The sequence below is a fragment of the Lepisosteus platostomus genome, chromosome 17, assembly GCF_059453375.1.
Source record: "Lepisosteus platostomus isolate fLepPlt1 chromosome 17, fLepPlt1.hap1, whole genome shotgun sequence".
NCBI lineage: Eukaryota > Metazoa > Chordata > Actinopteri > Semionotiformes > Lepisosteidae > Lepisosteus > Lepisosteus platostomus.
Window position 1 is genome coordinate 25,355,414 of NC_142627.1, and position 23,358 is coordinate 25,378,771.

Genomic DNA, 23,358 nt, shown 5'->3' on the forward strand with positions numbered 1-23,358 from the left:
ATGACTGCAACTAACTTGTATTACATTTCCTGTCATTAATGTCACAGCTCTGTTCAGAACATTGAACAAAGAGTTAGAAGCACCATGGCATCCTGGCAGAGTCTACTTGACCTGCCAATCTGTCAAGCGCCGTGACTACATGCTATGGCAGACGTTCAGTTCCAGCTGCACGTAAACAATCACCTCACTTACCTCATTACAAACAGGATATTAAAGACCAGTTTTTGCAGCACCTCCTTGCTTGGGCTTACTTTCATCTTCTGGTCTGTGCGGTGATGCACTAGTAGACAAATGTAATAGGATGAACAGATCTACAGCAATCTACAATGGAGACAAAATCAGGGTGCTAGGGTGTCACAGTGGTTAGAATTGCTGTTTTGTAGAGCTGGTTCAATTCTAGACCTGGGATGAGAGCTGCATAGAGTTTGTATGTTCTCCATGTTGTGGGGGTGAAACATTTTAAAGACTTATTTTGTACCTTTTTGTTATGAGCCATGAACTTTGTACTAGTTGTCTGTAAGTCAGTCTCACCATAAGACAAATTTCACAAAGAGACTCATCTTAGAGACTATAATGGTCTGATCTCCTCGCAAGATTAGGCACCTTACTGTGTGTTCTTCACCTGTTTACATAGAAATCCAATAAAAACCATCTGCTGTAGAATAATCTCTTGAAATGCCATACAAGTGTCTACGCTTTTTTCTCTCAGGTGTCCCTAAGCCACCCTCTAGTGGAAAAAACTGACATGTACTGCTCAGAGAGACAACTACTCTTTTACAAGGAGGCAGAACCTTGGAGGCTGACAGTCTACGTACATCCAGAGAGATGGGACTTCTCAAAGACATAGGATTCAATGGGTAGTTTGCAAGTATTAACATCGGTGTAATAGGCAATGAATAGGTCTGACAGTGGCAGAAGGAAGCTGTTTGAGAACTGCAAAGGTGGTGGAGGAGAGAAGAAGAAATAGTATGTAGGCTGAGTGGGGGGATAGAGGAGAGAAATGCCTCTGTAGAGGAATTCTGAGCTACCTTGGGCTAGTCAAGAAAACAGCGATGAAAGGATGCATTCACTGCAAAACCCCTGGGAAATGTCACAGCTCACCAAACAGTTGTCCAGCAAAAGCATAACGGAGGTGAATGGAGCCAATGTTTGCAATCCTTTCATTACTGTGAACAAAAATAATTCTGGCTTATACAATAGCTGCGTGCTGTGTAGTGTTCATCCAGATACGCTCATTGCTCCCAAGTTCTGTACATTGCACAGTCCACTGCTCTTGTTGATAAAAAGGGGTGAAAGCACTTCAGCATGCTTAACCCTGTTACACTCTGCCCGTGTTGATTTTGCCTCAGAGAGTGATATACATCAGCTTCTATAACGTGAGTTACGGCATCAGTGAGTCAAGCACAACTCTGCTGGAACTGAAACCTGGTTGCTGACAAGGTCCAAGCAACACCACTCACTAGACAGAGGATAACTTCCACACCAAAAGACCAGGTCCTCTGCCTCTACAGAGAGTTTTACTTTTTACTGTAGATATCAGAGGAGGGTGAGGTCATTTTTGTAACTTGGTCAGCGCAATAGACTCTGTTACTTATGCCCGCTTGTGAGGTGTAACAGTTGATGACGTTTGTATTTTGGCATATAATAAAGAACCAGCTACCGAGCCATGGGGGAGGGAGAGCATAAATAAGTAAAAAGTAATGTAGTTCACCACTTTTTAAATTATGTATTGACAATTTTTTAAAATCAGTTATGACTAAAATAAAAAGTAATTAATAAATTCCTTTTTGGGTAACAGGACAAACTTAGTAAAACTGTGCTTCTTACAGACTGTTTGCATTTTACTTGAATTCTCTGTCACTTCGGTACAGACAGGTTTATTCATGTTGCAAATCCATTTTCCTTTAACTACCTTGGAAAGAATTCAGCACTGACTGGGTCTGTGCAATCTTTAAGGTCTGTTCATGCAAATTTAAAAAAAGCCAGTAGGGATACATAAAAATGTGTCCTCCTAGGTTTAGTGGGTGAAACAGTGGATATGTCTGGCTAGATGTCCTTCAAACTGTTCTGCCCCTTGTGTTTTTTACCTCAGTGGCAAAGAGCTTAATGATCTGCTATTGCTGGTACACCACTGGCAAATATAGAAATATCTAGTAAAACTTTATCTTCTTATGGATCAAAGAGGAACACCTGAAGACAATGGTTACATTTTCAACCAAATATTTTTTTTGAATTCAGGCACCTTTATCAACTTTCAGTTTAACTGAAATTGGTTTATAGTCTTTGTATATATAGTACATTTTTAACAAAGCAGTAATGTGTAACTATAGTTCTAAAGCATTTTGTAACAAATATGAAATAATAAACTATTATTTTTTCTGTTATGTTTGCTCTTACGAATGAATGCATTAAAGTGTATTGTGAATATATACTTATATAAATTATTTTGTATTTCCATTAGTTTTTTTGTGTTAAGAGACAAAAGGGCCTTAACCCATGCTGAATACATAATATCTCTCTCAGTAAAAGTCAAATTCACAAAACAATACTACATACAGTACAGTATATGAGAACAAATTGTCCAAGCACTCAGTTTAAAATATAATAATAAATTACTTCTAAAGCAGTAGTTTGAAGAAATGGCTCAGTTCTTTTGTATTGCTCTTCTTTCTTGTTATTTAAAATTAAGATTGATATTGCTGTTATTGGACATGGCATCCTAGACATTTTTTTAGTTTTTTGTTTTGTTTTCTTTTAAGCAAAATGTGTGGCTATTTTTTCAAATTATATTAAAGGGCAGTTGAAATCTGATCTTGTAAACAAGAACTCAAACAACAGTTCCTCTTGTCTTTCTCATATGAAAGAAAAATGATGAAGCTGGAATGCCACTAGCCCCAGAGTGTACTGAATGAATGTCACAAGAAAAACCAGCAACAGTAACAGCATTACTCAGACCTCAGACTTCCTGTAAACTATATCAGTATGCCATTTTTCCTAGACTGACGCTGATGGACTGTCTTTATTTTTAGATCTCCTGCTCTAATGATGTGGACACCCATGCTAAAAGGTCACTGTCCAACATTTGTGTGACTGCCACTTTGATGTAAATTACTGCTGACATGGATCAAGCCATGGCACACCTGACCGTCACAGTGCTCAGTTCACCTACTGTTTCCCTGTCTTTGGACCCCAAGGAATTAGGAACATGTGCCAGCCGTGCCAGATATAAAATGTCATTGTTTGTAATAATTTCTAATGGAGTTTGCTTAGATTATTTTTTTAGAATAGCATATATCATACAAGGCTGGTAATACATCTTCTTTCAATGCAGCAACAGTGTCCCATTTAACAAGAGTGGTCATATCTATCTTGATCCACCCTACACCCAATACATCAGGCAGCAGCAATGCTGATTTGCCATCAGGAAGCAAAAGCACAGTGAAAAAGGTGTCTGAAAGGGAAAATAATTGGCTCCTCACTTACACTGAGACCAGGAGTCGTGACTCAGAGTCATACCTTATTCTCAGTGTGTATGTCAGAGATAGGTATCACTTTTCAAGGTAGATATAAAAGCATGCTCTCAGCAAAACATTTCTATTACTGATCCATGAGCTAGACTACAAGTCTTGTTGATGTACCTTCCTAATAAAGCCATATTTTTTAAGAGCTTTAAAAGAATGGGGTGCAGTCTTTGCTCCTCAATGTTCAGCCTCTTAGGCATTATTAAGGAATTCGTATTTTTACGTTTCTGACTTTTCATACTATGGCAATATAATTTATTAAATATTATCATACCTACTAGATAGTAATATTTATGGATCTGAAAATCAATTAATCCAATCCCAACTTTGTAGGATATGTTGCTGCTAACAGAAACTATACAGTATTTTTAAATAGGTTGATATAGAGCTCTATATAGGGTATACCTATTCTAAGATAGATAAGATTTATTTTACATAAATGTGTGGTAAACCTGTTGCAAAGATATTTCTGCATTCTGGTTAGTTTTCTAAAGAAGCCCTTTTGAAACATCTCAAAACAAATATTGTTCTAATTGTTGTTGAGTACAACAAGAAATTCTCTTTTTCTTTTCAGGAAAACTTATTTTTCACTGTATTATTTGTACACAGCAGTTCAACTTACTCTAGGTTGTAATTAAGATAAAACCCTTTATGACTTTCCAAATAAATTCATAAGCAAAAGCAGATTTAAAAAGAGAGAAATAATACAATACAAAGCAGTGAGTGTAACAGTAGATTTGCATCAAGTATTACAGACTGGTATGCACTAAAAATATGAGAAATCTAATTAAAAAAAATAATTGCATATTTTTGTAATGTAAAAAAACTATTTTTGCCTCAAAAATGTTAATAAAAAACATTACTAAAAAGATTATATTTTATAAAAATGTTATCAGTCAGTGTCTTTTTGTTTTGTGGCATATACCACGAGGTGAAATATTGTTTGATGATGCAGTCTCTATATAAATAGGATGTACAGTAGTTACAAATACCCTTATCTATATAGGGCTATTGCATTACATGGGGGCAATGTAATATTGCCTTTGGATTGATTGTGAAAGGTTGAGGGTTTCAGTTCCCAGTGCAGACACTGTTGTTGTACCCTTGAGTAAGGTACTTTATCCCAGCTGCTCCAGTTCATCCCTGCTGTATGTATGCTGGGTATGTACAGTATGTATCCAACTCTAACGATGGACTGGTTCCTATCAAGAGGGGGAGGGACTCATGTGTTCTCTATCCACTTAATGCTACACCAAGGAAATTAGGAAAAGCTCTTTCTAGATTGGTGAGCCGCTATAACTTTATCTTTGTAATCGCATTTAAAAGATGGTCCTATTTTAAAGCGCTGTAATAAAAAACGTTAAAACGCATAAAATAGCTGTGCACCATTCTCCTGCTCACATTAACAGAGTGCCAGGAACCAGGGAGAAGGGAGAGAGACAATCTGGAGAACAGGTCACAGCATGAGCAACAAGACCTCTACACCAGCCTATGCCCCAGTACAAGGCTGACCCAGCCCTAAATCATCCTCTGGGCTGAAGATTCAAGCTATACCATCTGCAATACTGGCCTCCCGGGATAAAAACTAGTTGTACTACTACTCAATAAAGATGAAGCAATGCTTGTGTGTGGAGAGTGCGTTGATCAGTCCCCCATCGAAAAACTGCCCATATTGTGAGCTGCCCCACATGGAATCACATTATCGCTTCCTAATCATTATCATTCTACCACAGAGATAATACACCTGTCAACTGATGGTAAAGCACAAGAACTCATAGGACTTCACCTGTTCTATTTAGAGTTTAAACATTAATCTCAGAGCTCTTGTTCTCTTCCTTTCCTACAAGAGCTCAGACACTGACTAGTAATCCTTTACCTCCTGGTTCCTAATATAAACCAGCTCACTAAACCAGTGGTCAATCATATTTGTTCTTTTCTTCATGGGAATCTCACTCCCACTTGATGCCAGGTACCTAGTTAAGCCTGGTCTGTCTTATTTACACTATAAGTAAATAGTGGTTTAGGTGAAAATGAATAGGTGGTTTTAAAAAAAGCCTATCTACACCATATATCCTTAGTGTGCTTTAGAATGAAGACCACTTTATGATATCCTGGTCTGTGGACATCTTTAAAAAATGTTATTAGCAATTTGGGTCTCTGCATTCCCTCTGCTTTTACACAGAGGCCCAAGCTGATTTTGCGAAAGCAAGATTTCTAATAATCTTTAATAACACTTAATTCTAAGTCTAATAATATGTCTTGCCACTACAACCATCTAAAGAACATTTGATTTCTACTGTAAAATATACAGACGCCCATAACCCTTTGACAACTCTTTAAGTAGCAAAGTGCCTCAGTGCAAATCCACTTAATTTCCACTTGTGCTCTTCAATCCTTATTTCACTGTCACTCCTGAAAAAATCCTTTCTCAATGCATTTCAGGATTTAAATACTTGTCCTCCCATACTTTTCCCTGTTCAAGATTAAAGAGATTCATTCTTTTTAACCTTTCTGTGCGTGACATTTCTTTAAGGTCAGGAATTAACGTCATTGCTTTTCTTTGAGTACATTGGAGGGCAGCAATGTCCTTTTTGTAACTTAGCAATCAAAATTGTAAACAAAATATAAATGAGGTCCTTAACATAATTTCCTTTTATTTATATTCTATATATTGTACTATATAAACTAACAGTTTATTTAGCATTTTTCATAGCTTTTCTTACATTGAATAGATGGTGACATAGATGAGTTACAAATAACTTGGGCCTCATTCAAAAATGTTCTCATGCAGTCTAAAGTGTGTTGCCCATAGGTAAGTGTACATGAAATGCTGTGTTCACAAAGAAGAGAAACATCTGAACACTTAATACATGCCTGCATACACATAAGTCTTAGAAGATGTGTAATATTACATGTACTGCGTATGCTTAATGCTAATGTATGTTTTCAATTCCTGTCTCAACTTACAGGATGTAGTCATACTTAGGAACAGGTAAAGGTTTATTCCACGCTGAAAAGAAAAGAGACACAAAGTTTTGGCTGTGGAGCTTCTTCAGGTGTGGGAGTGAAGGAAACTGGAAGCTGATAAAGAATGGGAGAACAAACAGGAGGCAGGGAACAGGAGGAAAGGAGTATCGACACTCAGGGAGAAAAGGGGAGAAGAGAGGTGTGAAGTCAAAACCTGCAAATGAATAAAGAGGAATAGAACGAGACGAGTTTGTTACTAAGAGAAGAGGGAAGGTTTGATCCTAGTTTCAGGACGATTTTGGCTGTCTTTCTGCACTCCTCTGTGAGGCCAGACAGAAAGATCAGAATGGTCATGGCCGTTAGAGGTGAAGTGGGAAACAGCCCTGACACGTTCCTTGAAATAGTCTCCTAGTCTCCTTCCTGTCTTACCAATGCAGATAGCTGGGCATTTTCTGCAAGAAATGCAGTAAATTCAGTTGCTGGAAATACAAGATGTGTGTGGTACTGACTATATACTGTATTTACCGGTGATTCAGCAAGTTCTGTTGCAGGGGAAAGTGCCTGGTGTGAATGATTGCTGTGGTTGGTTAAGGAAGCTGTGAACCAGAAGGCTACACAGATTAGGTGGTTGGCGATATGAGATGACAGGGCCATCAGAAAATAGAGTACAGATTATAGGGATCATCCTGTAAGATGGGGAAGTTGTCATTAATGTCCTAGGAATAGAAAGGGTGATAGGGTGGTAGGGAAGCACCAATGGAATGTGGATATGCATCCTTCGTAACCAGAGTTACAAAAATATTGCAAAATGGTGACACAAAGTGCATATACTTCTAAAGGAGGTCTTAATAGTGCACATTATAACAACTTAAACATAATACACCTTATTTTAAACTCTATGTTTTAAACTATTGTGACAGACTACTGGGTGCAACATAACAGGGTATTTAATGTTCAGTAGGTTGGTCCAGGACAACAGTCATACCAAAACAGCCACAAGTTTAAAAATAATAACAGTGTGCTTTATTTACAGTGGGGTAAAACCAAAAATACAAAAAAACAAACAAAGTACCAAAACAAAACCCTAAGCTCCTTTCTGCTTCTTACTGACTTCTTCAGTCCCTATCTATCAAACTGGGCAGCTAAGCTCCTTACCGGATTCAAAACAAGCAATTCAGTCTCTCTTCACAATTCTTCTCAAAACTAGTCCCACTCTGAGACTTCACATTTCAAATCTCTCTTTCAGACTCCCCACAAAACTCTCAAAAACTCAAACTCACCATTTCTTTTTGCCCTTGGCCAGTTGCTTCCTTCTCCCTCCCCTCATGTGAGTGTTCACCACTGTTGATCTGCCTTATCTCCCCATATAGCATACTGACCAACCTAGACCCTTGACTTCCTACCTTTTAACTAATTGTCTTTCTGCCACTGGTGAGGTTACTGTGAGCAGCAGCTAATTCCCCACAGATGTTTCTGGGAATGTGGTCCAGGCAAGGCTGCTATCTTGTCTGGATTGCCTGTGCTCTTACACTATATGTATATACAATACTAACATTTTGACAGTATTAATGCTTGTTCACATTTTTTTTTTCATTAGTAGCTTTTTTGAGATTAGTGTTCCTATCTTCCTATTGCCTGTTCCTATCGCCAGCAGCCATATCACCCTGCAACTCACAACTGGCAACCTACTGAAGCTAAGCAGGTGTGAGCCTGGTCAGTACCTGGATGGGAGACCTCTGGGGGAAAAACTAAGGTTGCTGCTGGAAGAGGTGTTAGTGGGGCCAGCAGGGGGCGCTCACCCTGCGGTCCATGTGAGTCCTAATGCCCCAGTATAGTGACGGGGATACTATACTGTAAACAGGTGCCGTCCTTCGAATGAGACGTAAAACCGAGATCCTGACTCTCTGTGGTCATTAAAAATCCCAGGGTGTTTCTCGAAAAGAGTAGGGGTGTAACCCCGGCATCCTGGCCAAATTTCCCCATTGGCCTTTACCAATCATGGCCTCGTAATAATCCCCATCTATGAATTGGCTACATTACTCTGCTCTCCTCCCCACTGATAGCTGATGTGTGGTGAGCGTTCTGGCGCACTATGGCTGCCGTCGCATTATCCAGGTGGATGCTGCACATTGGTGGTGGTGGAGAGGAGTCCCCATTACCTGTAAAGCGCTTTGAGTGGAGTGTCCAGAAAAGCGCTATATAAGTGTAAGCAATTATTATCTTATATTTAGAGCTTGTGCTTCTTCTACCTGCATGTTACTCTCTGCACCTGTCTACATTAGATGTTATTTGCTAGCTGCTTGCTAAATCTTGAATTTTATCATACTCCATTGTAATTTCCTTTTCGGCTTTTATGGTGTTTGCTGATCCTCCTGAGTTGCTATTATCTGAGAACTTGATGAGTTTATTAACTATACCTAAATCTAGGTCACTGATATCATTACAGTTTCTTTTTATTATTGTTGTTGCTTGTTCAAAGCATTCTGAGATGAAAGACATTATCTCAATGTTGACTAATGTCCCCTAAAATCCTATCTAAAACACCTAATTAATGATAAATGTATTGTACAACATTCTGTAGAAAACATACAGTATCTCATCTGTACCCAGGAAGCAGTATCAATGATGGTGATTTTATTGATATAAGTATTAATATGATAAAATGAATACAGTTTTTATCATCCATCTTATGATTATCTACATTTTCTTGAATTTTACATAAATCTTTTCAGGAATTCTCTCACCTCCAACTCATAATTTCAGCAGTGAGGTGTCATTTGTGGCTCAGCTTTATCTGTCTGTTTAAACCCCTTTAGGAAACAAGGTAATAATACAAGTTCCACAGTAATCCCATCTGTGTGTCAAGCTATAACTTGCAGTCTCCCTGCATTGTTAGCTGCCATGCATAAAAATACAGTATTATATATATTAATTGTATTGCATTTGCACTCAGTAAACTAAATGGCATTGTTGCAATAACATATAAAGCTGCAAGGTTATATTGAAATGTGTAATGCAAATTTGTAGACTCCAACATTACAATGCTGTCACAGCAAAGATGTAAGTTTAATACTTTTTTACAGTATTCAATTTGTCCTAAAATTACTATGCTGATTATTCTTAAAAAGTCCCATGAGCTTTTTAAAATACGAGCTAGGTATAATATATGGTATATTAATTCAATTAATTTTGGTATAAAATTCTTTGAAAATTCTCCAGCATGCCCAGCCAATTAGGTTTAAAACTGGGCAGATCAAACCATTGAATTATGAAGATTGTTTTAGCCAATAAGTCAATTACACTGAGTCATTATAATGAGGACACAAAAGTTAATATCAAGCAGTCATTTCATTTATCTAATAAGTGGATCTCTTCCAATAGTTTTATACCTTTAGATTGGACCTTTGGTTTTAGACACAAAGTACTTAACCTATGTTACTACCTTACAGATACAGTCTGAAACAGTATTTCACATATATACTTTTGTTTGGTGTTAGGATTTTTCATCAAACTAGTCCATTACGTCAAAATGTTCATGATTCCAGACCAATTAATTGGATAGACTTCAAGGTGTGTTTGTATACCTACCGTGTCTTGCCCTATGAATTTGTGATTAATTTTGGCAAAATGTAAAAATGGTTGTCATCTGTAGCATCCTTTGATTAGGATGAAAACACATTAGCAACATAAGTGGTGTTCATTTCATCCTGTTTTGAAGAAAGTACAAGCTGGTTTACAGAGAGCCAGAGAGGCGTTAATACCTCGAGTTAGATGCAGTTTCTGAAGGTAGCAGATGGTAACAGTCTCTTTAGGGAACCAATGTCACTGCTGTGGTAACCTTCATTTACCTTTTACTTAGATCTTCCTGATGGTAGCATATCCATTCCTTTACAATGATAAATACACAATTCAGCTTTCTTCTGGTGTTTTCTGAAAATCACTACAAGGTTTTGTAATTAGCATTAAAGTAAGGGGACAAATACATCTCATTTTAGAGCATTATTATACCTATTATTTTGCAGTTTGATAAGAAGGTTTGAAAAAAATGAAAATAAAAAAATGAGGGGTTTATAATCTAAAATCCTGTATAAATCTGTATATTCTCAAATTTGAAAACAGTTAAGAAAGTTAAGAAAATAGCAAAATTGTGGTCTATCCGAAGATAAACCTTGTTATTCATTACAGGTTTTCATGTGTAAGAGGCAACTGATAAACTGTACTAGGTACATCTATAACTTATAGAAGGTTTATTTCTCTGATCTCACTAGAGCCCAATTCAACCTTCATTCCAAAACTAAAAGTTCTCAATGTAACTAAAAGTTCATTATATAGTATATTATGGAAGATAAAAGGTAAATCAATAAATAGATGATACATGATCTTCCAAAGAAGTATTTTCATTGTTTTAAATATATTCAACACTGGATATTGCAAAACTGGTTGGTAACAAGATTTGCTAATGAAATATAGAAAGAGGAAGATGACTCACCCAAGGTCTTGCAATGCTTTGGCTGCAATATTTTATCAAATAGCCGAGTTACTGGAAATTGCAATAATCTGCAATACCTCGTAATGTTTAATTATTAGGTGTTTGTAATCATTCATTTATTTTATTTGCAAAAATGAATATAGTTACAGTTGCTAGGTGTTAAAAGAGCAGCAAATATTTGCATGAAAGAATTTGAAATTACAAATTTCAAAAGATTAAAATACAGTTTGAGATATCTATTAGTAACACAAAGTTATGAATATATGAATTTGTAGGAATCTATAAAAATTACAAAAGAATTGCAGTGTATAATGATAAAGGAGTGACCTTGAAGATGTCAAATGATACCTGTGTCATCAAACCCTATAAGACTGTACCATGTTCCAAAACAAGTTACCATTCAACAGAAATGATCACTGTACAGTATATCTGTTTATCATGTGTGAATGGATAGACCTGCATGCATGTATATACTGTACAGTATATATACTTATTGTATATGTACTGTATTTATATTCAGTGTAGAAACCCATTATTACAATGCTCATTACTTCTAATGGGTTGTGTTATTCAGCCATCCATGCTATTATTTCTAAGTTAATCGTATCTGATAAATCTTTATTAAGACAAGCGACAAAACTGGGATGGCAAACTCTTTTCCAGAGACTGATCAAATAAAAGCCCTTTCCTAAGGGAGTATTTCTTGAAGGAATCATAAGAAAATTAATGAAAAACCTTGTGCTCACAGATTCCTTCAGAGAAAATAGTAGATTTCTTATGGTTGAAATATAAAACAACAAACCACAAGGGATTTGTCAAACACAGAACTAAAAACAGCACTGTTTTTTTTCAGCACAATACTGTAAAGTGATCTCTATGCTTTGTAATCTGCCCTAATAAAGAAATAACATTTAAAACAAATGTGGTGTTTATTTTTAATGTATTGAACATATACATTTTTATATGTAATAATTACCATAACCAATCAAATGCAGTATATACTGTATATATATCAAATATGAAAGAATTAAATATTACAATATTTTGTCAAGACTAATTACACTTCATAACTACAGTATATACCTTTTTAGAAGGAGGAAATGAAGAAATCTGTATTCTTTTATTTAAAACCATGATTTGTAATATCCCACAAATACAGTTATATTGTGAGCAGAGTCTTATGCCATACAGATGAACTCGTGTCCCTGATTATGCTAGATTTCTTGTGGAGAATGAATATAATCATAATTAAAAACCTTGCCACAGATAAAACTCATGCAACTTTTAGTTACCACTTTGTTTTGTGTTTTACTGTTGTTTTAAAATATATAATATATAAGTACCTATTTTAGTTCTTGTGATGAACTGAAATGTTGTACTGAATATGTATTGAAACTTCAATTAAATATACTCTGCATAAGTGAATGTTTGTGCATATGTGTAACTGTAAGGAGTAACACAGTGATGACATGACCTGTGGAGAAGAGATTCTGTGACGCTGGGAGACTGTTGAGGAGCCATATGATATTATTAATAAATTACCTTGCAGTATAATTATTCTAATCTGTATTGAATCCATTAGTTGACTCAAGGAAAAAAACAGGAGTATAAAGTAGCTATTAATTTTTCATTGTGTAATCTTGCAACTTATTTGAGTTGGCATAAGACAAACTGACAAGTAATAGGTTTATTCCATGCTGAAAAGAGAAGAAAGAAAACAATGTTTCGGCCATGAAGCTTTCTTCAGGTGTGGTTTTCTTTCTTCTCTTTTCAGCATGGAATAAACCTATTACTTGTTCCTTTGCAGCCTACGCATGCTGATGCAGCTACCCACCTAAACTACTATACGATAAACTGATAAACTGATTTGTCATGTCTTTAAATACACTGTATATGTTAAAGCAGAATAATTGAATGAACATTGTCAACATTGCGGCCTCTAAAAGTGTTGTCTTTGATTTTCTGAAAGAATTTGTTACAGCTCTATTGATCTTCCTGCAGCCATCTTCCGGGTTCACAAAGGATAACACCCAAAACCCAAGGTTTATTGAGAATTTAGGTATAGTGAGCTTTTGTTTAAACCTCTTGGCTTAGGGTCAGTCTCCTGACTGTAGGACAAGGAGACTAGGACCCTAGTGCTGCATGAACTATTCAAAACATAAATATAGATTTTGAGAAATGATTGTGATTTTGAAAAAATGGAATTAATATAGCTTTGTTGTCATAATTTCTCTCAAGTGTTAGTTATGAACTTCCATTAAATACTTTCTGTATCACTTTTGTAATGAGAATCCATTTTCTGTCTTAATGGAGGATACGTGTTGGTTGAAGACCTTATGTTTAAAAACATTTTCCCATTTAGACCCCTAATTTTCCAAACGCATCTCAACCTATACTTGCTCTGCATCTTGTTTTCAGTTGATGATGCTATTGACCTAAACAAAAGATACAATTTTTAAGCTTGCCTAGCTTTCTTCTGTTTAATTCTAACACAATGTAAACTTTGCAGATACTGTACTGTAATTTGCTTTGAAATGGGTGTCTGCTGACCAAACAGTCATAATCAGAACAGAATAAGGAGCTGCAAAGGAAAATGCAAAGGTTAATGCTATGCTCTGAAACAGCAAGACTAAAAGAAAAAAATATATAATGGTTGTGTAGCTTCTTATGCTATGTGGGGAAACAGAAGGAAAGGGGTAGGGAGCAGCAGAACAAGACTCACAGTATCCAAGGCCTTTCCAAACAAAGACAAGAAACCGGTGGCTGCCATGCCCTTTTAAACCCAGAGAGGGTCAATTCCTGATTCCTGACAGCTTGAGCTCATTCGCTGTCTAATGAGCTGTCAGTTGCCTCTCTGGATAATGTAGTCCTTTGCCTTAACTGCAAAAACGGAAACTATAACATTTGTAAAGAGACAGGGTTATAGAGGGTAGAGGGTTCTGAAGATTCTAGGTGCAAATACACTCCCTGACCCACATTCCCTCAAACCGGGTATGGAAAGGTCTGGGTAATGAATTCCAAGGGAAGCATAGAAGACAGTAATGTGTAAATGAAAGAAGAGGAATACAACAGTTGATTTTTGTGTGCTGGGAAAATGTATTAATCTTGTCTAAAGATGGTTTTGAATTGTGTGACAGGAAAGAAAAGTCTGTTTAATCATGCCTGGAAGAGGGAACTATTGCCCTAAGGAGATGTTTGATCCTCACTTGTTTCCTAAAATGATCATCAGCCTTCTTCCTGATTTGCCAACATAAAATCACTTTCTGCAAGACAGGAAATAAATGAGATTGCTGGACAACACAAGTGGGTAATCTTGAAATAACCAGGGGCTCCATGTATATTCAGTGGTCTAGTGGTAGAATATATTAAAATATATATTTTAGCTGGAAACAAGTCATTTCGGTGCAAGCAAATTAAAGTTGTTCATCATAATTTTCTAAGAACATTCAAGTTGATAATTACCCAAGGAAATTAAGCAGATACTCATCCCATTTTTGGTCAGATATAGGCTTAGTGTTCCATACAGTATCACACCCATCTAGAAAAATATTTATATAGTAGGCTAAAAAAACAGATATTTCCAACTGCTGAAGTACTAACATCCACGTTCATTATAGATATATCTAACCAGAGAAATATCACTTTATTTTTCATAATTTTCAGATCATATTCAGAATTGTGATGGAAATACAGTACATTGCCTTTTGGCATCGATCCCTCCGTAACTGCTAACAATGTGCAGGCCACTATTAACATGGAGATAGCAGGAGCATCCGACTGCAAAATCACTTAAAAACACAGGATGTGAGGTGTTCTGATAAATGATGCTCATTTAGCATATCGTACAGTGGGCCAAATAGAAGTGCTTGTTTTAAATCACATCAGTTTTACAAAATCAAACATAGAGCACAGTCAAATGCTCAAATTACAGCTAAAAACATTGTAGATAACACAAAAGAGGACATCTAGAAAAGATGTGTGGCAATATGAATGTCTCTTGCCTAAAGGCTTCTTTGCAGCTTTTGTTTGGCATATTATTTGGCTCAAAATGATAGGCTCTTTTCAGACCATTATGGTTTGGTGGAACTGCAAAATGTAAGTGGGATTGATAAAAGTTATAGATACTATTGACATTGCTATGAAAATTACTAGCTACATTTTGGGTGGGTACAGACCTTTTTGTTTTCAATTTAGATTTGGCATGCTTTAAAGTTAATTTAAGTTAGAATGCATTAAATTATTCAGATGATAAACTGAAATCACATACAGTATATGAGAAATAATAACTTTATTCTGTTGGCTAAGCTCTGTTTTCCATATAATAATATGATGTCTTACAGTAATTGCATTCAATTTATAAAACATCTAGTAGTTTTTGCTTTTTAACCCCTAAAACAAAGTCTATTCAAAGCCTTTGTACTGTATTCATTAATCAGTCCAAAACTGATGTTTAATATGTGCTTCTTGTATAGCCAAATTGTTCACTATGTCATGCCATAACAACACAGTGGAAGAGGAGAAGAATCATTCTTCCTCCCAGTTGACAAAAATGCATAACTTGGTCACAAGAGGTTGAAGTGGGGTTTTGCCCACAAAGGAAGAAGTCAGCAAAACAGAACAAATAATGCAAGTTGCTTATAATCTAAAAGGCTCAACAGATTAAACTTTCTTCCTACTTTTTAGTGTATAAGTAATTTATACTTGTAAGCTGGTCTTAATTCTACTGTATACCCATGGTAATACTGCTTGCCTGGTGGTTGGAAATATTATTTAAATTGAGTTGTAAACTTGACCGGTGTTCTTTCACTGAGTTTACAGACCCCATACACCAGAAAAATCAGATGTCCTAAATATTGTTTCATGTGGTTCACACATCCGATTAACAAAAAATTAATTAATTAAATATTGCCTTTTCTCCTAGACTTTGTGAACTAGAATCTGAATGAATTCCATGGGTTGCTTTTATGCATTGAATACTTGAAGCAAAATTAATTTCTTCTATTAAAATGTATGCTAACAAAGAGCTTTTAGATAAATGACAGCTTGTTTAGATTTCATAAAAATGTGGTTGAAAAAAACATAAAAAACAGTCCCTTTTATTTTCCTGCCCATTTGTGAAGATTCACTCGAGTGATGATGAACGACCTCAAGCCAAATACAGTATTTTCTAATATTACTGATATTATTCAGTAGATTACATTAAATAAATAATAGTAAAAAAACTATATGTAGGAATTCTGAATTATTTTTTCCTTGTTGTGTTGAGAAATAAAAGTAAAGTTACGTCATATTTTTCATGATTTTCATTTATAGTCTATAATAAATAGCATCCAAAATATAGTACCAATGATAAGGCTATAAAGCAAGCAAGTTGGTTAAAGTGTCTGTGCTATTTTATTATTGCAATATTTTTATATTTCTGAAGCATGATGTTTTCTCTGTTGCATAACAGAGAGGGGTGGAAGTCATCAAAGTTGGAGACATTAAGTTGTCAATAAGAATTTAATACACAAATTGAAAACTACTCCTGCTAAAGAGATTAAAACAATGAGGGGGAAAGGTTTAATTAAGTTCTGGTTTCTACTGTGTCAGCATCCCACAGAGCAGTGATCCTTAATCCAGAAGTGGAGGGGATGATGTGGACTCAGACATATGGAATATATCAAAATGCCCAAGGAAAAGAATTGGGAAACCATAGCACAATTGTTTTGTGATTTTGACTACAAAGGTCCAGAGGTATATTATTTGGAGCTCTGGATATGGATTAACAAAAAATAATAATACTGTGCAAAAAAGGTACTGATATTATTATCCAGGTGCATCAATAATTCTTTCTGAACTGTTTCATTTACATAACATGTGGTGGTAAAGCAGGTTCAGACAAGATGGAGGCCATTGTCGGTTTCAATCTTCCATCTAAGGGGATTTGAGTGGATCATCTGTGTGTAGCTTCATCAAAGAAAGAAGCACCCACCAAGGAAATGGAACAGAGAGTTTCTGAATTATTGGAAAGTTGAAGTTCAAAAGAGTTTTGTAAGGAGTCACAGTAAGACTGAATGTTTGAAGCCAGTGAGCACCTTAGATCACTTAATGTTATGTTAGTGTGGGACTTTGAAGAAGTAAGTTAGCAGTGCAAAAAGGAGCTTTTGTTTTGTTTTTGATGGTTGTTTAACTTTCCTGCACTGTGAATAAAATTGCATTAGTTTGTACTCTACAGCTGTATTTTACGTAACTGTGTTTAACAACTGTGGTTGATATTATAGGCATATGATATTTGGATACTATATATATATATTAAACATTCAATTTTGTAGGGTATCTATTATTTGATTTTCATGAGGTTTTCAACATTTCTCATAAGACAAAATACAGCATAACAAATGCACACGGTTTTACATGCTCTAATAAGACACATGGTCATCTGTTATATTGAATTGAGAAAAAAGTATTTCTTTACAGTACATACAGTATTACTAAACAGAGAGGGGTGGAAATCATCAAAGTTGGAGACATTAAGTTGCATTAACTTTGCATTAATTGCATTAACACCTTAAAAAAGGTTTGGGTAGAGGTTCAATCTGGACAAAGTCTTTGAAAATATGTTTTTATGTAACATGAGTAAAACAAGAAACAAAATTTAGAAAAAGTTAAACAAATATCTGAACTATTAAATGTATTCAACCATATTTAGAGAATCTTATAAATTTATATCCACATTTATATTATTCATCTTATTTCATTTATTATACTCAACTTGTATTTCTGCATTCAGTTGCAACTTGACTGAAAAATTAGTACACTTTAGAACACTTTTTATAGATAACATGTCTAGATGTACAAGTTACCAGAGTTTTTTTAGCTCTTTTTTAATGTCCCATGAAAGTTTATTTTCCTATTAAACAAGATTCGATTGATCTCAGAAGGGTAAGGTAGTGAGAGAAAGATTATTCCTCCTGTAGCACGAGATCTTCACTTAGAAATGTCCAAAAATTAGTAAGAAGTTTTATCATTTCACTGAAGTATAATAGCGTTTTTAGCTCTGAGTAACATAACTGGAATTGCATGAAAAAGAGCTGGCAAATGATTTAGTTTTATCTGTTATAGATTTTGTTCTTTTCATACTATACAGAATAATTGGATGTCATTTAGATCCAAGCCACTGGGCTCATTATTTTTGTGCACTTTTTGACATAAGAATGGGTGATGCCTCTCATATTATTTTCAGATAATCATAATTCATAAGATAATCATAATCATAAGATAATAATAATTCTGTTTAAGTGCATGAGGTTCACTACAATATTCCTTTATGGCAATATTTGCACAAATTTAAAAAATATACTGTTTCTAAAAGCAATATACTGTAGTTATACAATAACACTAAAATTAGCTTCTGAAAGAAGCAATGAGTCTAATGCAGTATCCACATTATTCATTCTGAAAAGACAAATCACATTTTCCAAGTGTTTCATGCAGTATATTCATAATTTTAAAACTAAAGGTTTTATGTTTTTCAGGTAGCTCATCTGTTTAAGCTGCAGGGTCAAAGTGCAGGTTTATCCCAATAATCCACACTTCACCAGTTCAGGTCTGGGCTGTGTCTTCAGTCAGCTATGACCAGAATTTCCCCAGATGGCTGAGTGCTGGAGGTGGTATCCTTGTGTAGCAGTGTACCCTGGAGCTTGCCAGATGCCTGTGAACTTACAGTGTCTTTAGCAAGGATTGCATTATGCCTACGGTTGTCACTGACTCTCCTGTAGGCTCTATTAGCTCACAGTGTGAAAAATAGTGCATTGCTCCACAAAACGTAGAGAAACACACAGGTCCCTGGTTTGTCTCTGACCTCAACACATCACAGAGATGTGGCATGATAAGAAAGGTCATTCCAACCTTTGAGAAGATGCTCATTCTATAATGGGGGCACTATTTATTCAATGTATTATTTAAAAATATATACTAAGTTGAATATACTATATATACAAAGAATATACTTAAACCCAAATATTATTTATACTCATAATAATTTGTCATTTGTGACCCAAATTCTCAAGAGCAAATAATAATCAGCCTGCTATTAACATATTGCTTCATGTTACAGCACTTATCCAAGGCAGTGATTCATTGCTTTATTTTAGAAAATTCTAAGATGCTAATTAAAGAAAAATGATTTATTGAAATCCAGATTAAATTGAAAACAACACTGTATTCTAGTGATCCATTCTACTTCTGTAGAAGTTTTCCTCTCCAAGAATTAATTGGAAATATTAATTACTTAAATTCAACGTTTCACAGAAGTTATCTACAGCACATGTAAATTAATTAAAACACAAAAAAATATTGTAAATAAAAGTATCCTTTAGTACTATTACTTCATAAAATATTTCACTTTCCATGCTCACAGAAACAGCTACAGTATCTAACTTATATCGGTACCTATGTTTCACTGCCTTCAATTAACCTCTAACCCCCTTTGAAACACTTCAGAACTCAGTGTTCACATTACCATTAATAGGAATATTCTGCAAGTGTTCTAATTGGAAAGGACTGAAGTCAGCCACTTAATGTGGCATATCAGCAGTCAAAAAAAGTATCTTTGGTACAGCATACAGTTAAGCAGTGACACAGCATAATCCTAAAGAAAATTAAAGTTTAATACAATCAAGCAGGATATGTTTAACTGACACATGCTAAATTAAAGTAGGTAGACTATAGGAATATGAGAGGGGAGGCAATAAATCAAGATTTGTGCTCATTGGTAATCAAAGATCCCATGGCACATTTTAGGAAACATAGGGATGTTCAGCCCTGTGACTTACTGAACTCCACTCTGGACTTCGGCCTCTCTAAAGTTCCTCCTTAATTCAATTGGTGTAGCACTTCAGTACCTAACCTGCTGTGTAGGATGACTTCTGGCTCATAATGGCTTTACACACAACCCAGACAGGTGCTTAACTTCAGTGGAGGAAAGTGTGGGTTCCTTCCTTTAAGTAAAGGGCTTTGTAACCTTTGGGATTAAAAGTACTATATACTGTAAATGTATAAACCTGTAAATACATTTATATTTAATCTAAGCTTTTAGACTTGACATAGTATATGCACCTACAAATTTTATTGTGTTAAATGGAAATTTTTGGAGATTTATTCTCTTCTTTCACACACAGCAAATGGATTGTGATAATTTCCTGTACACAATTAATACTTTATGTATTATAATTTTCTTTATTTAATATAAACATAGAGTATAATTACGCAAGAAAGTGCATCAGCTATTTGGTATTCAATTTGCTTATGACATTCAATATGTAACAATTATTCTCTGAGAACTTTAATGTCAGCATCATAGAAAAAGTCAATATAATCGTTGTTATTATTATAGTGAATAACACAAAGTACAGATAAGTAAAGAAGAAATACTGATCACACAAACCCATCCTGTCGTTGTGAATTTTTGGATAAGGAAGCAGGTAATGCTGTATCCTTACGAAACTGCTGTAAACATGGACATCTGTACTGAGCACACTCAATCCTCCTCCAACATGTGGACAGATGGCATGAATCAACACATGAATAATACTTGCAGGACTTCACTGGCTGCTCTGGCTTCCATCCGTCTACTGGCTGTCACTTCAGAGACTATTTCTCAGCATTGAGACCAGCGAGCTATCTAGTGTAAGATCATATCTGATTCATTTTGTTTGGATCCTCCTTAATTTTTAATCTTCCCCTTTTCAAAATATTTCCAGTTGTATCCTCTTTACATTGGCAAGAATTTTGGATTGCAAGACTTTTCTTTCCATTGTTTTTGCATGGCATGCCAGGTTTATTCTAACCAAAGGACACCAACTATTCCTGCATTGCTTGTCCAGTTCAGGTCCCCTTTGAAGTAAGAATTCAATTATATTGATTATTCTGATTCTTACAATTACTCTAATTTAATTAAAATCTAAAAAGCAAAGTAAATTAAACGTTATATGTGAATGAGTAAAAATCAGTTAATAGGTAATCTAGGTTACCTGTATGAGTGTGTAGGTAATATAGGTTAACTCCTTGGCATATGATGGGAAAAATATAATAAAGTATATGTGGTCACTCCAGAACAAATATGTTCCATATTTGAAGGAATTCCCGTATTTAAGAAAGACAGCTGGTTAAAAAACATTATTACTCTCTTACAAACTTCTCCATAATCCAGCATCTTAATAAATTCAGAACTACTGTATGTATGGGGCTTTTTCCCACTTTCCGTGCCAGTGTTGTATTTTCTTTTTCAAACAAAAGGTATGATAAGGTAATTATGAGTTAAATGATTATTTATGCTCTACAACCCGGATGATCACTACATTGTTGTTTCTGATAAATATGGAATACAGACGTTGATCACACTGAAATGTAGGCTGAACTTCAAACCCCATCCATGATAGGAGAAAAAACAATTATTTTGATCAAAAATTATTCTGATCTCTCCAGAATAATTTGCACAAGTTGTAGTTAATCAATAGTATTAATATATACAATGGAACTGAAGCCTAACAATTTGATGAATGAATGATGACTCCTTAGTATTGTAATTTTTCTGAACATTAACACTAGTAAAGTGTTACTTTAATGTACAATTTTGTAGAAAAGTCCATTAACAAGGGATTTTAAACATTTTTATCAAGCTATCTTAATACAGTTAAAATATGTTTCCGTTTAGCCTCAAATATAAAGTTTTGAAGCTTAAAAGAAATACTGTAAAACAGCATTAAAATGTTGCACTGTCACATTTTGTGACATACTGTATACTGTATTAGTCAAAGTTGTAGGTTGTGACAGGAACAAGTGGGAGTTACACGAGTTCTGTGACACATAAGTACACTGCCTTGCAAAAGTTTCCAGACCCTTTGGTAGCTTTCATATTTTGTTGCTTTAAAGCTTGCAGCCCTGACACTATTGAGAATCTGTGAAAAGACTTAAAAAGTGCTGTCCATTAACAATGCCCTAGCAACTTAAGGGAGCTTGAGCAATACTGCCACAAAGAATCAGCAAAAGAACACCAAGCTGGTGTGCAAATCTTGTAGAGAATTCCCCCAAAACACCTGAGGCTGTAATGTTTTCCAGCTGATCCCAGTAGAATGATTTGCTCTTGGCCAAGGCTTCAGGTTCAATCTTCTGATTCAATGGACAACAGGTAGTGCTTTGGCCTCACCCATCATAGCAATCCCTTGATTATGTAAAAACTGAATTTAGAGATGAAGTGCTAACTGCTCTACAACTAAGCATATACAACACATAAGAGCATAGGTTTATAAGAACTAATATTTGTTTTTTGTTCTTTGAGAGTTCAGATTACCTCATTGTCCATCATTATGTGATTCATGTACCATTTATCAGCTTGTCATCAACAATGTAAAAGTCCTTTACAAACTTAGAGTCATGGGATTTTAATGCATTATTAAGTCTGACTGCCTTTTTTCAAATAGTCACAGCTTTTCAGAAAAATGTGGCACATAAAAAGTCACATATTTTCTTCAAAAACAATTTAACAAAATGTTCAATAACAGAATGGACCTTTTCAAACACTTTCAGAATACCTTCAGTATGTTGTTAAAAATCCACAATGCAGGTGTTTATTATAATAACACTGATTATTCCTTTTAATGCTCATAGCAACCTGTACCCTATTCAAGATACACGGGGTAAAAGAGAGGACCACATTCTAGACACACTGATTAGGTCCATCAGTAAACACACACTCAGACTCAGGGAAAATATACTGTACAGACACAAATCATCCACAGAGAGAATTGGAAGAAAACAGAACACTAGAAAAAGCCTAAGGGCACGTGGGAAGAACATGCAAACTCCACATTAAAGTCATCTCAGTACTCAATTAAACCGATTCAAGTATTCAAGACCTGTAAGGCAGAAACACAGCCTCCACACCACCATGATACTCTAAAGACGGAGTCTTTTCCTTCCACAGTATCACATTCTGGACCTTTAATGGTCTTGTTTATTCTATACATATAATAAGATAAAGTTGCAGAAAACAAAGTCTTCCTAACTTTCTTCATTTATCAATTTGTGTACTCATGTTTTTATTTCCAGATTATTTTCTTATGTCAAACTCATATTAGTCTGCACCAACAGATTTGTGATTGAGGGAGCTCAAATTCATATTGGAGGCAGACCATTAATAGTCCAATAGTCACTACATAATGAATTTTGGTAGTTCTGTAAATTCATGGCACATCTCCTGTTAATTCTGACTTGTACCATGAAATATCTACACATAACTCACACAATTGTTTTATATTAGGAACTGGAGAAAGTGTCATAAAAAATGGCTTTGCTATTTTTGAAATAAAACCTCAGTCATTTCATCATGACTATTATAAA